This window comes from Scardinius erythrophthalmus (assembly GCF_964197995.2).
Source record: "Scardinius erythrophthalmus genome assembly, chromosome: 19".
Taxonomy (NCBI): domain Eukaryota; kingdom Metazoa; phylum Chordata; class Actinopteri; order Cypriniformes; family Leuciscidae; genus Scardinius; species Scardinius erythrophthalmus.
The window spans coordinates 32,913,703-32,927,685 of record NC_138239.1 but is presented as its reverse complement, the minus strand read 5'-3'; the positions used below and the strand labels follow the sequence as shown (position 1 = coordinate 32,927,685).

Genomic DNA, 13,983 nt, shown 5'->3' with positions numbered 1-13,983 from the left:
TTTCTAGCCATTTAGGAGGAGCACTTGCCGAAAAATGAAGCATTATGCTCTTAACTGGGATGCCCAATAGTATGATTGAATATTTGGGAGTTTCAATCCTCCTCTATCGTAAAGCAAAGATGTCCGGACTCTTGGGTGTTTATTATTCCAAATAAACTGGATAAACATTCTTCGTAGGATGGTGAAAAATGTAGTAGTGGGGGGCAAAGGGATATTTTGGAAATAAAAAATTCATTTGGGTAGTGTATTCATCTTTAATATATTAATGCAATCAATTAATGAGATTTGTAAACCTGACCATCTATCTACAGACTTAGTAATTGAATTTGTTAGGGCATTGTAGTTCAATGCGGTTATTTTTTCTATATCTGCCACAATCTGAAGTCCTAAGTATGAAAATCAATCTGTAACGTTAAAGGGACACTCCACTTTTTTTGGAAATAGGCTCATTTTACAACTCCCCCAGAGTTAAACAGTTGAGTTTTACCGTTTTCGAATCCATTCAGCCGATCTCCGGGTCTGGGGGTCCCACTTTTAGCATAGCTTAGCATAATGAATTGAACCGGACAAGACCATTAGCATCTCTCTCAAAAAATGAACAAAGAGTTTCGATATTTTTCCTATTTAAAACTTGACTCTTCTGTAGTTACATCGTGTACTAAGACCGACGGAAAATGTAAAGTTGCGATTTTCTAGGCTGATATGGCTAGGAACTATACTCTCATTCCTGCGTAATAATCAAGAAACTTTGCTGCAGTACCATGGGTGAAGCAGGTGTAATGATATGACGCAGCACCTGATAATAGTCCCCAGCTCAGTAGCCTATTATCAGGCGGCATGCGCTGTGTCATATCATTATGCCTGCTTCACCCATGGTACGGCAGCAAAGTTTCTTGATTATTACGCAGGAATGAGAGTATAGTTCCTAGCCATATCATCATAGAAAATCGCAACTTTACATTTTCCGTCAGTCTTAGTACACGATGCAACTACAGAAGAGTCAAGTTTTAAATAGGAAAAATATCGAAACTCTTTGTTCATTTTTTTGAGAGAGATGCTAATGGTTTTGCCCGGTTCAATTCATTATACTAAGCTATGCTAAAAGTGGGACCCCCAGACCCGGAGATCGGCTGAATGGATTCGAAAACGGTAAAACTCAACTGTTTAACTCTGGGGGAATTGTAAAATGAGCCTATTTCCAAAAAAAGTGGAGTATCCCTTTAAGACTGGAAGTTAAGTATGATAATTTTGACTTTTCCTCTTGATTAAGAAATAAAATAGAGGATTTAGACTGACTTATCTTATAGCCTGAACATTTCCTGAACCTTTTAATAAGATTGAGTAAAGCTGGAATAGATTGGCTGAGCTCTGTAAGAAATAATAAAAAATCATCTGCATATAGGGAAATATGTGTTATTGAGCTGATCCTAATTCCACTAATGTTGCTTTCACCTTGTTCTGCAATAGCAAGTGGTTCGATTACCAAGAGAAACAAAAGTGGTGACAGAGGACATTCCTATGTCTTTCTTTCTTCAGTCGAAAAGAAATGTGTTGGAGGAAAACATAAAAAAGGGAAAACATTCAAGGATTTTTCTCCGTATAGTGGACTTCAATGGGAACCAATGGTTTGAAAGTCCAAATTGCAGTTTCAATACAGCTTCAAAGGGGCTCTACACAATCCCAGCCGAGGAATAAGGGTCTTATCTAGCGAAACGATCAGTCATTTTCTCAAAAAAAAAACATTTATATACTTTTTAACCACAAATGCTTGCCTTGTCCTACAATCCTACATCCTACAGCCTGACCTTTCTAACATGATGATTACGTAATGCGTTGTGGATGTGCAAGACGAGCATTTGTGGTTAAAAAGTATATATATTAGATTTTTTTTTTTTTTTTTGGAAAATGACAGATCATTTGGCTAGATAAGACCCTTATTCCTTGGCTGGGATCATGTAGAGCCTTTGAAGCTGCATTGAAACTGTAATTTTGACCTTCAACCCGTTGATAACCACTGAAGTCACTATATGGAGAAAAATCCTGGAATGTTTTTCTCCAAAACCTTAATTTCTTTTCGACTGAAGAAAGACAGACATGAACATCTTGGATGATGTGGGGGTTAGTAAATTTTCAGAAAATTTTAATTCTGAAGTGAACTACTCCTTTAAACTATAAAGAACAATAATGAAGAATCAGAATATTATGAGATATCTTATCTGCCATGTTTTAGTCCAGATTAAAATTTTAAAAAAATATAAAAACTTTTTTAGAACATAGAAATTTACTTTTTTTCTCCATGACATGCTGGTGTCAAATACGGAAAGTTGTGGAACCCGTTTTGTTGACGGGTAACTGCATTGTTTCTGCCTTTTTCAAAGCGCTACCTACTGTCAGAGAGGGCATTTGTATTCTCATTCAGTCTCCTTCAGTCTTTCCAGCATGCATCTCGTCCATGTTGGGGTTGTTTACATCAGAGTGTGCATGCCTCCTTTACACAGCATAGCATGATAAAGAAGCATTCAAAAACTAAACAAGTCGTAATAAGGTTATCTAGAATCCATGATAACATTACCATGCAGGTTCATTACTGCGATATATTCTACCGAATATCAGCACGTCTACTTCCAAATTGTTTTGATGGTTCTCATTCTCTTTAGTCAGTGGTCTATCACACATTAAAGGTCCCATATTGTCAAAACTGAAATTTCCTGGCTTTTTTTCATGATAAGAGAGGTCTAGGGGCTGTGTAACTACCATATAAGTTACAAAACCGTCAATCCACAGACAAATGCACACAGCCTGCATAAAGTACCTGTGCCTTTTCACGAGCCGTTGTGACTTCCGTAAAAATGTGACGTCAGAACTACTCAGTCACCGCCTTCAGTCCCACCCTGAGCACTGCCCACCATCACTGCACAGGCTTTAATATAAGAGACCAGTGGTTAATGTTTATTTATTCGGAAATACCACAGCAATTTACAGGTAGTTTGACCTTAACCGTCTGTTCTGCACATTTCACAAGTGACTGCTTCGTCAATCAGGCACAGTTCAATGCCGGTTTTTCAAAGAAACTAACGTTACTCATCAAAGATGCTGGAGTCCCTATATTGTTCGGTCCGACCTCAAATTCGCAACCCGTAAATAAACTTCTAACACATTTTATGTTACATTATGGAGCCAGCATAATCTGAAAGTTTGTAATCGGATATGCAACACTAACTTGTTGCTAAGTTGATGCTGGCGTGTTGGTTTGTACAGTCTATGGTTGCCACAAGCTTTGATAGAAAAATGAAAACGATGTATTTTGTCTTGTTTCCAACAGATAATTCTAAGTTACAGACACCGGCCCTGTTGTTTTTATTGAGTTAAAGAGATTGAGTTCACTCAGCAGGCTACAGGATACATGACTCTAGTTATCTGTGGTTGGCTTGGCCGTGCGTCACAAAACAAAAGGCCAATCAGAATAGAGGCTCATGAATATTAATTAGGCAGGCCAAAATCGACCTGTTCTTAGCAGAGCTCCTGGGAAAGGAGCTGTAAAAATATATTGAGATGGTTTTTGGTACTTCTACCGCAAACACATATTCTTAAGGACATCAAAACCTAAAATAAAACTCCAGAAAGGTGTTCAATATGGGACCTTAAAGAATGGCAGAGCAGAATAAGTGATTGCCTCTGATTCCCTGTCACGTAAAGCTCAAATATCAAATAAATAGTAAATTAAGTAATTTTTTTAAAAGTAAGAAGGACATGTCCTCTCCAGTTGTAATGGTTGCTATACCACTGAATTTAAGCATTAGGAAGAAGCTGCAGATGTTAAGGCTCCTATTTCCTCTCTCAGCGACTCCCTCTGATTCCCCACCGGCTGTGTAAATGAGGCTTGAAAAGTGAATGAAAAATCATCTGAGACACTGCAAAATCTCCCAGCACCCAGACTATATCAGACTCACCATTGATTTCAATGAACTCCAGCACCTTGACATGACAGATTGCTCGCTAAAGGACACAGAGCGAGTCGGGTCAACCTTATTCAATTTAGTGGTTTAAGTAATACGATTTAGGTTCCCTCCATGTGTAGCGTACATGTCAGTGGAGATAGATTGCAGCAGGTGTGGGCTGTGGACAGGGTCAATAGATATGGGCACAAGGTTTTTTTTACACCCCTTTAATATCAAAATATGGTTCCCTTTATAAGTGTCCATGCGTGTTCTTGTCTCTTCCTGTTCATTTGTCAGCACTTGGTCTTCCAGCACTCTGTTTTATCACTGAACCATCACAGATTCATCTTTTGGTTCAAGTGATCTGAGTGGACACATCTGTAACAGATTTGCCTTTGTGGCACTCGCTGCTTCTCATACTCTGTTTGGCTCCAGAGACCAGAATTTCTGGCAGCGTGATTAATTAGAAATGCACAATGTTAGCTTTTTATATCCTTTATTCCAGTTTACTTGTATTTCTTTGTCTCTTACAAACCGTCACTAACAATCATAAGAGGTTCTGCAGAGGTTTAACCCTCTGGAGTCTGGGCTGTTTTTGGGGCCCTTGAGATGTTCTGACATGCCCTGACATTTGTGCTTTTTTCAGTTGCTTATAAACATATTAATGGCAAAGGTGTAAATTCACTCTATAAAGCACAAACAGGGCTACAATAATATGTGAGCCACGTGAATGTACATGTTTTCATTTTTGAGAGAATAATGTTTATGCATGGATATTGAAAAAACTAAAAACTAAAATTTCTGAAATAAGGCCTCAAAACACATAGTAAATATGTGTCAATAAGACTTTTGACTAATGGATGTCCTCGCCTATATTTTTTTCTTCAAAATTATGTGAAAATAGTCTTGCTTTATTGTTCACATAAAGCCATACATTGATTTAAATTGATGTAAAACAGGTTTTGCTTGGAAAGCCAATATGCGAGGGGGCGTGAACGAGGAGTGGTTTACACCTGAAATTACAATGTCCCATCCCACTCTGCATAATTAGCCATTCACACAGGTGTGAAACTGGCTGAGCCACAATGCAAGGACAAAGGATCTTTTGAAGAAGACTTATATTGACCATTTAAGATTTTGCTTACATTTATCTTGTAAATATGTTTTGCTATTTTATTAAAAAGGTTACAATTACAACAATAATTAGCCTACAATTTCAACAATATTTCAAGTGTACTCTTTCTTTGTAAAAAAAAAAAAAAAAAAGATTATAGGCCTACATTTTATCTATGTATTCATTACAGCTAACATCTTAGTTGATGACTTTATTTTTGACAAAAATAGTAGGCTATTTTATATATAGAAATTGCTAAACAAAAGCTTATTTGACGAGGCAGTATATTCTACAGTAAAAACTGTACCCAAATCTACTAAACAAAATGTTGTCTTTCGTATTTCGCCTGAATGTAACGTTGTTTTCATGAAATATTAGGGCATATAAATGTTAATTTGCAGTTTACGTTGCTTATACAAATAGCCTACATTTTATTTCAACATATTTCAGTCGATTTTTACCCATCTCCGTATAGCAATACGGTTTGCTAAAAAAATCATCATTCGTTGACGATAGGCTTTTGACTCGCGATCTTTGCAGTAGGCTAGTGAACGCACCGGATAAATGCACATTTATTAGTCTATAGTTTTTTTGTTTTGGATGGTTTTGTTTAGAAACAGCTTTCTGTAAATATATTTCACATTTTTTAGACATGTGAGGCGAGTAGGCTCATGATTCATGATGATCTCCAGTTCAAGCACCTTATGTTGTGATTGCCTATAGGCCTATTTACTTTAAATCCAGGAAATTTGTTAATGAAAAAATTATTAAAATTAAGATACAATTGATACAAAACGAAATTCGTTTTAAAGAAAGGATTTGTACTTTCTGTTTTGAGGTCTCTGTGAAAGTTTTAGAGCGCTCGCGTCCACAATGGAGAACTGTCAGGTAATATTGTTTTTTGCCAGCTGTGGTAAACAGCGCGCATCTATGCCGTTCATTCATTCATAAACAGAAACCCGAGAAGGAAAAACTTACTAGTATTCCTCAGCTCGTATTCCTCGTATTCCTCATTATTCCTCACAGCGCTGTGTTGTAAACAAGTAATGTTCTGAATAAACTTGTGTTTTGGTTGTCTCGAGCTGATACAGGGGGCGTTCACAGGATTGCGCGGATTACCTCAGCCATTTGCGTTTGAATAGCACGCGCTCTCCGTGGGCGGAGTCACATTACATTTGAATTAGCTCTAATGAGGTCGACTGGAATCGCTCTCTTTTAATACAGATTTCACAAGATGAGAATATTTGTTTTTTATATAAATTACTTCAGTAAAAAGAAGAGAATTCAAGGTTCATGCCTGTGTGTCTGAATGCCTGTTTGACTGAGTATTCACTGAGCTACAGCTCATTTTCGGACGCGTTTTAGAATGGACTACACGGACACAGAGAAGGCAGAACTCGCTTCGTGTTTATTTTTCTTCATTTGGCAAAAAGCACAACACTTTGTTTTTATTGTGAGTATACACAAAAATAATACACATTTAACAGAATCGATTGATGTATGAAACTTGTTTTGTAAAATCAAAGTCAAAAGAGAATTTCGGGTCTCAATCAACTCATAAGGAAAAAAATCGAGCAGATCACGCCGGCGTGATCTCCGACCTCTGAGGGTTAATGATAGGGCCTGATGTGCACTGATGTTTACAACTGCTGTCAATTTTGGCAATGCTGCCTTTGTCAGTGCCTTACTGGAACTACATGATAGCTCTTGGGATCACTGCTGACATGTAGGTCTTCTATACAAGATTTTTAAAGAGCAAGTTCCTTCCAGCTACAGAGTCTAGTCAAGAGGGTGATTTGTCTCTGCTGATCTCCAATGTGTGTTTGACCGCTCTCATGAACTATACAGACTGACAAGAATACAATTTGACTGAAACAAAGAACTTGGAAAAGGAAATGCAGTGACAATTAGTAAATACACTTTTATAGGATAGGTCAAGTTGAAAGTAGAAGTGCAAGTGGATTGGTCAAAACGAACATGATGGTAATCTATACAACCCCAGTTGATGAATCAATAGTCCCTTTCACAGAGAATCCCGGTAAATTACTGTAAAACTGGAATGACTTTTCCGGTAATGTTCCACACATGTGCTGGTCATTCAAGCTACGGTAACGGTGTCTCTTTACCGGTAAGATACCATTCACACACCAGTACCAAAATACCGGTAATCTCTGTGATGTTAATCATCGGAAATGGCCTTAAACGCTGAGACGTTTTCTTCATCCACCTAGGGGTAGCGCTTTAGTTTCATTTAGTCCAATTTTACTACATTTTATTTATTTTTTCTTCTGAGTGACAGTGGTCAGATGTCCGTCTAGCAGCAGAAAACTTATCATAACCCGCTCCGACAGAGCTTTATGATAGCTTTCTGACAGACTTCTTACATCAACGCATTCAACTTTACTTTTAACGTAAGAGTGAACGTAGCCATTTGTAAATTGAATGTTTCTGGCTTCTGCTGTCATCAGCTTCCAGTTATTTTTAGCTGTACAAAAACACAGCTTGTTATAATGCTTGATATTGCAAACTGGTATTACTTACCATATTGTATTAATGTATTGTAATTATAAACACACAGGTTTGTAGCACTGATAGTTTTACTATTTACTGCACTTTTGTTATTGTTCTAGTTATTTATCAGTTGTATGCTTTGGATCTGTTTAGTTTCAGTGGGTCTTATTCTCTAAGAACGCGTTACTTTGCACAGATTTGTGTGTGAAATTTGTGTACAACATTTTCACGAACAAATTATGATTTACCAAAAACTTTCGTACCAAAATGTATTCTAAATCGACAAAAAATTGGAACAACTGAAACCACACGTACGCAAAAAGCACTTGCACTGTGCGGCCTTATAATCATGTTAAAAAGTTCATCTTATCACGACTGTAATTAGCCTATATTATATTATAAATTAATAAATAATACAATTGAATTTAACCTTAAATATATTTAATATGCAATGAAAGAGTAAGAAAAGCTGCCTTATAGCTTCAGCTGTGAGCTTTCTCTGAATAAAGCCGCAGAAATAGGCATATGTACAGTTGGCTAATCAGAGTAATCAGGTCTGTATAAAAAGTGTTTGTGTTTGAGACGGGCACACTTGGTATTGCTCGAGGATCTGGCGAGAGCGCGTCTGCAGAGAGCGACAAAAGGCTGTAAAGGAAAGGTTGTGCGGAAAGCCCTTATATGGAGATGTTTGGGCATGTTTTATAAAAATGACTAACTTCCTGCATGCGGCCGCTCATTTAGAATACTTTAAATACACTAATGTTAGAACAAGGTTAAGAAAAAATTCATGTGCGTACACATGTGTTGTGAATTAGGTTGACATTTTTCGTGAGAAGTTGTCCTGTGTGTACAAATACAAAATAATCCATGCAATTATTAGTCAATGAGACCCCTGTTTGTTTCTATAGTTACTGTTTTTCTTCACCTGTTGTTCCTTGAGTTACCTCATTACTCCCTGGCTGTGTCCGAAATCGCCCCCATACCCTTAAATAGGGCACTGTTTGAGAAGACAGCATTTGTACTGGTGTCCGAAACCATAGTGAACATTATTGAGTGCACTCATTCAATACCATAATGCACCGCGATAACAAGTGTAAAACTGATGTACGCTCAACGGCTAGAGAATACCCATAATGCACTGTGAGGGTCGTGCTGAATGAATTCTCTTGTCTTGCCAGAAGATGGCGTTCATAGCTATAGAAATACATGCATAGATACAGTACCTCATTGGCGGATGCTTCTATGGGCCACTATACGTAAGCTGTCCGCCATACTGGAACGATCAAAGCCAGTCCGTAGCCTAAATCATATGTATTCATTTCACACAGCTTTTTGTTTTTGTCCTCTGTTTTGTTGACAGACCACTGACTGTGTGCTACTGTGTGCTTATGTACAGTATGTTTCGCCCATTACCATTAAAGACGGTCAGGATGGCTGGAGTCTAGACCATTTGTTCCATTTAAGGTTACATATACTGATAATGGTCTATGAAACTTGTGCAAACTAATGCGAAATAGGCAGTGAAACCCGTCTCATACAGCACTACAGAAAACTACTTGTGAGTTCTTTTTCTCTTTAATGTTGGCTAGTGCACTTTTGATTATGCCAACAGATGGTGTTAATGAGCTTTGTGTGCAGCCCAGTAAAGGCCAAAATCTGAGAATTGTTCTGAGTGTAATTAGCAGGATCATGCCTTTAGTGAATATGTATGACCTTGTGTCCCTAATCCCCACAAAGACATTTCCCATTTCAAAGGCACCAGCTCCTTTAAACAATTTATAATGGAGACTCTCATTGTCACCCTGATCCTCTTTACTCATTCTGCTCTTTTGTTGTTGAGCTAATCACCAGTAACTGCATGAAATCCTTCATCCTGCATGAAAGCATCATCTTCTAATTAGGATCATCCACTGAATGCTTATCTTTATAAAAATAGTAAATTGTAGAGGCTCTACAGAAAAGTAGATGATTACATCTTATCTGCAATAGAAGTGAGAAAAGTCATTTCTGTCCTGTGCATGCTTTTCAATAAAAATTCTTACTGAGCTTGCCATTACGCTATAATTTTGAATCGGAATACAAGTCGAAGGAGTTTGCACACTCTGAATATGGAGCTGTCAAATCGAATAATCGCATATAACATAATAGTTTGTTTACATAATATATGTGTGTGTGTATATATATATATATATATATATATATATATATATATATATATATATATATATATATATATTATATGTGTGTGTGCTTGTGTGTGTGTGTATATATATGTCAAACATATATGTGTCTCTCTCTCTCTCTCTCTCTATATATATATATATATACAGTATATAATGTAAATGTGTGTGTGTGTGTATGTGTGTAAATATATGTGTGTGTATATACAGTATATACACACACAGATATATATAATATATATATAAATATAATATACACACATATATTATGTTAATAAACTTTTATGTTAGATGCGATTAATCGCGATTAATCTATTTGACAGAACTCATTTATTTATTTATTTGCCTTGCAATATAAGTGATACTCTACAATAAAGAATCACATTATGGCAGAAATTTGTGTCAAACTTGTCTAATAAGCTGTGATCCTGTTTTATGAATTAGCCAGTTTGAATGAACTTTTTGTTTGATTGAAACTGAGAAAGAATGTTTGTTTTTAAAGGAGCATGGTGGAATTGAGCGCTTCCAGGAAAATACAACATTCTTTGTACTTGTTTATAAGGGTATACCTAGAAAATAAAAATATGTAGACTTGTCAGTGCCATCCAACCTCACTGTAATCAAATTTTGGGATTTTGTTCCCCATAGAGTTGAAAGTGAATCCATTTTCAACCCCTCCTCTTTTACCCGTCCATTTCCCCCATTTCTCTGACTGCCCTCCCTGCCGTCCCGCCTCTCAATGTGGGGGTGATGGTGCTATGCAGGGTCAGATAACACTGTGGACACATTCGGTTAGCGTTAACCCTCCATGGGAAACTGCGGGGGTTCAGCTTCTGTCCTCTGCTTTGAGTAAAGAACAACAGAGATGTAATTTCAGGTGGATTTCTTAAGGAGTTTATGCTATACCAAAGAAACAAGAAGCACTGGCTTGACAGACATCAGATTTTCCCCTCACGCCGTAGCAGTGCTGTCCGGAGCAGGAGTCACTCTCCGTCTGGGAGGGAGTTTCCACGTGTGCACATGTGCTTTTTTTGTGAGTCATTTTGTCTCTTAAGTGTGTGTCTTTCTATGGGAGCTGATGTTGAGATCAGACAGACTGGATTCATCTTCCTTTTCAAAGCATTGTAGATTAAAGCTTTTTCCCAAAGGTTAGGGAAAGGTGTTTTTGTCTGTGTTTTTCATCCTTGCCTTTGTTGCGTCTAACTGGATTAAGAACAGAAAAAAAAAAGAAAAAAACAGGCTGCAGGTGTAGGTTTAGTGCTGTTCACTTTAGCTTATTGCTGTCTGAATCATTGACTGTTCATTGAAACTTAATTTGCCTTCAGTTCTTTTTAAACTGAAGACTCCTGCTCAGGACAGGTCTGTGATTTACTGAACTGTAGTCAGTCAGTGTGTTGCTCAGATTGATTTGTCTACAGTACGTTAGAAAGATTTAGGAGATGGGTGGACTGGTGATGATTCCAAAGACTGTCAATATTTCTGTTATGATGTTGAAATATTCTATCAGTTGACATGTGACAGGGATGTCTTGAGTACAGAGACATAAAATGTGCATTGAGACTTTGATAGGACATTAAATCTACACTGAGAGTAGGAGAAACCGATTTAGAAGAATCTGATTGATCAATCACTCGCTTGTTAGGCCATAATGTAAAATAAAGCTCAACAGTATTATACCTGTTAAAAACATTGAATCTAAACATGTGACTCCTTTTCATGTTTCACTTCATGTAGGTTTCGCTTCCCTTTTTTAATTTTCTTTTTAATATTTATCTTTCATTTAGTCTTCCATTTATTGCAGATAATTGACATGAGCAAATAAAGTCAGATATGCAAGTGCTGTACCAAAGTGACTGTCTGATAACGATGGAAGTGATCCGATCTTCTCTGATCTTTCTGAAAGCTCGTAGAGTGGTGAACCCGTAAATATGATCTATTACTCCTAAGGGTGTAACGATTCACACGTTTTCTCCATGCATTGATCCCAAATTCTGCCAATGCAAATGCATCGATCTTGAAACATGGATTATTTGAATCGTGACTCATTTGTTTCAGTCAAGAATAATAGTTTGTCTTTTTCCTTTTCTTACTATGAGACACATTAGAAGAAGCATTTACATAATACTATGAATGCAATAAACAAAATAGAATGGAATCATTAATCATAATCAAATCGAATGAAATCAGTCTCATTGTGAATTTGATCAAATTAAGTAAAAAAATAATTAAGTAAAAAAACTTTGAATTAAGACCCACTTCAGAATATGACTCCCAACTAGGGCTGCACGATTAATTGCAATTAACCAGAAATCGCGCTTAAATCGATTTGGCTTAGTGTGATGATGAAAGCACAAAGGCTGCGATTACAGTTGTAGTCAGAATTAATGGCACCCCTGGTAAATTTGATGAAAGATCGCTGGAAAAATAAATCTGCATTGTTTATCCTTTTGATCTTTTATTAAAAAAATTCGCAAAAATCAAACCTTTCATTGAAGTAAAAGAATTGAAAGTGGGGGGAAAATGAAATAAATGTTTTTCTCCAAAACATGTTGGCCACAATTATTGGCACAGCTTAATTTTTTTAAGTAAAATATCTGAAGTTTATTCCCATTAATATTTACATTTGTTAGCACACCAGGGTGACTAGGAACACGAACTTGTCTAGCTGTGACTTCTTGTTTCACAGGAGTATAAATATGAGGAGTATAAATATGATCAAAGCTGGAGAATTTCAAATATTAGTTGAGTCTTGGGGTCAGAAAGCCTAAAAAAAAGAATAGGCTATATATTCAAACAACCCCTACATCACCACATATTGTTTGGGAGGGTTTCAAGAAAAATCCTCCTCGCTCCTCCAAAAATAAACTCCAGCATATTCAGTCGTCAGACACGACTGGAACTTCAAAAGTGACCGGATTCTATGGTCAGATGAATCTAAACAACAGCAACAACAACAACAACAAACTTTTTGGCAGCAAACGCCCTAAACGGTTTTGGTGCAAACAGGTATAAAAAGTACCCATGCCCACGGTTAAATATACAGATGGATCTTTGTTGTGGGCCAATTTTTTTGCTGGAGGTCCTGGACATCTTGTTCATTATGGATTCTAGCAAATACCTCTAACAGATAAAAAATCAAAACCTGACGGCCTCTGCTAGAAATCTTATAATGGGCTGTGGTTGGATCTTCCATCAGGACAACGGTATGAAACAAACATCAAAATCAACACAAAATTTTGTCACTGAGCACAAAATGAAACTTCTGCCATGACCGTCCCAGTCCCCTAAACTGAACCCTATAGAAAATGAGTGTAGTGAACTGAAGAGAAGAAGCGCCAACATGGATCTGGGAATCTGAAGGATCTGGAGAGAATCTGTATGGAGGAATGGTCTCTGATCTCTTGTCAGTTGTTCTCCAAACTCATCAGGCATTATAGGAGAAAACTCAGAGCTAATATATTGGGAAAAGGAGGTTGCAAAAAGTATTTAATAAAAGGGTGCCAAAAATTATGGTCAACATGTTTTGGAGAAAAACATTTCTTTCATAATGTGATTTACCCCCCACTTTCAATTCTTTTACTCCAATGAAAGGTTAAATTTTAGCAAATTTTTTAGATTTATTTTTAGAGCCATCTTTGATAATATTTACCAGGGATGCCAATAATTCTGACCACCACTGTATTTTTTATACGCAGCTTCTCAGTGACGTACAAACACTGCTCCATCTGAAAACACTCTGAAAGTTATAAGAGTCACTTATAATGTGCATTTAAAAAAGCAACACGTGTCACACATCTTTCCAAACATGAGAAGCATTTATGAACCTCTTGTCCAACAAAAGACATCATTTAATAACTTGTTTTTACCCCAAACTCACTTCATAATGTCAGTTGGGTGTTTGAAAACATCCTTTTATGAGCTGATGTGGCTTCTTACACAGAATAAGGCACACAACATTATTATGTCATAGTATTCTATACAGTGATAAAGGCTATGTCGATTAGCACTGAACTATACTGAAAAATACCCGAGAAGGCGTAAAGAACTCAGATTAACCAGATATGGTTGTAGTCGTGTGTTTATTAGTCATGTTTAATCAAAGCGTTTCAGTCTTCTGTTTATTCAGCAATAATATGATGCCCATAGGGATTTCCTAGTTTATTGTACTTCTGCGAGGCATATTCAGGGTTTGTGCAAGAGCGCCCTCTGGCTTTCAGATGGAGCAGCATTTACTACTGAT

General features: G+C 37.0%; 1 protein-coding gene across 4 annotated transcripts in view; it reads left to right on the top strand.

Annotated features, from left to right (window-relative positions):
* tiam2a (TIAM Rac1 associated GEF 2a) overlaps nt 1-13,983 on the top strand; it is a 108,826-nt gene that overhangs the window by 15,782 nt on the left and 79,061 nt on the right. Inside the window, exon 1 of one of the 4 annotated variants that reach the window (XM_081348012.1) lies at nt 10,723-10,776. The exons of 2 other annotated variants lie outside the window; for them this stretch is intronic. The gene's annotated coding sequence lies outside the window, so the exon portion shown is untranslated. Of the gene's footprint in view, nt 1-10,722; nt 10,777-10,852; nt 10,892-13,983 lie in introns of those variants that run through there. One more of the 4 variants, XM_081348013.1, reaches the window with a different exon arrangement.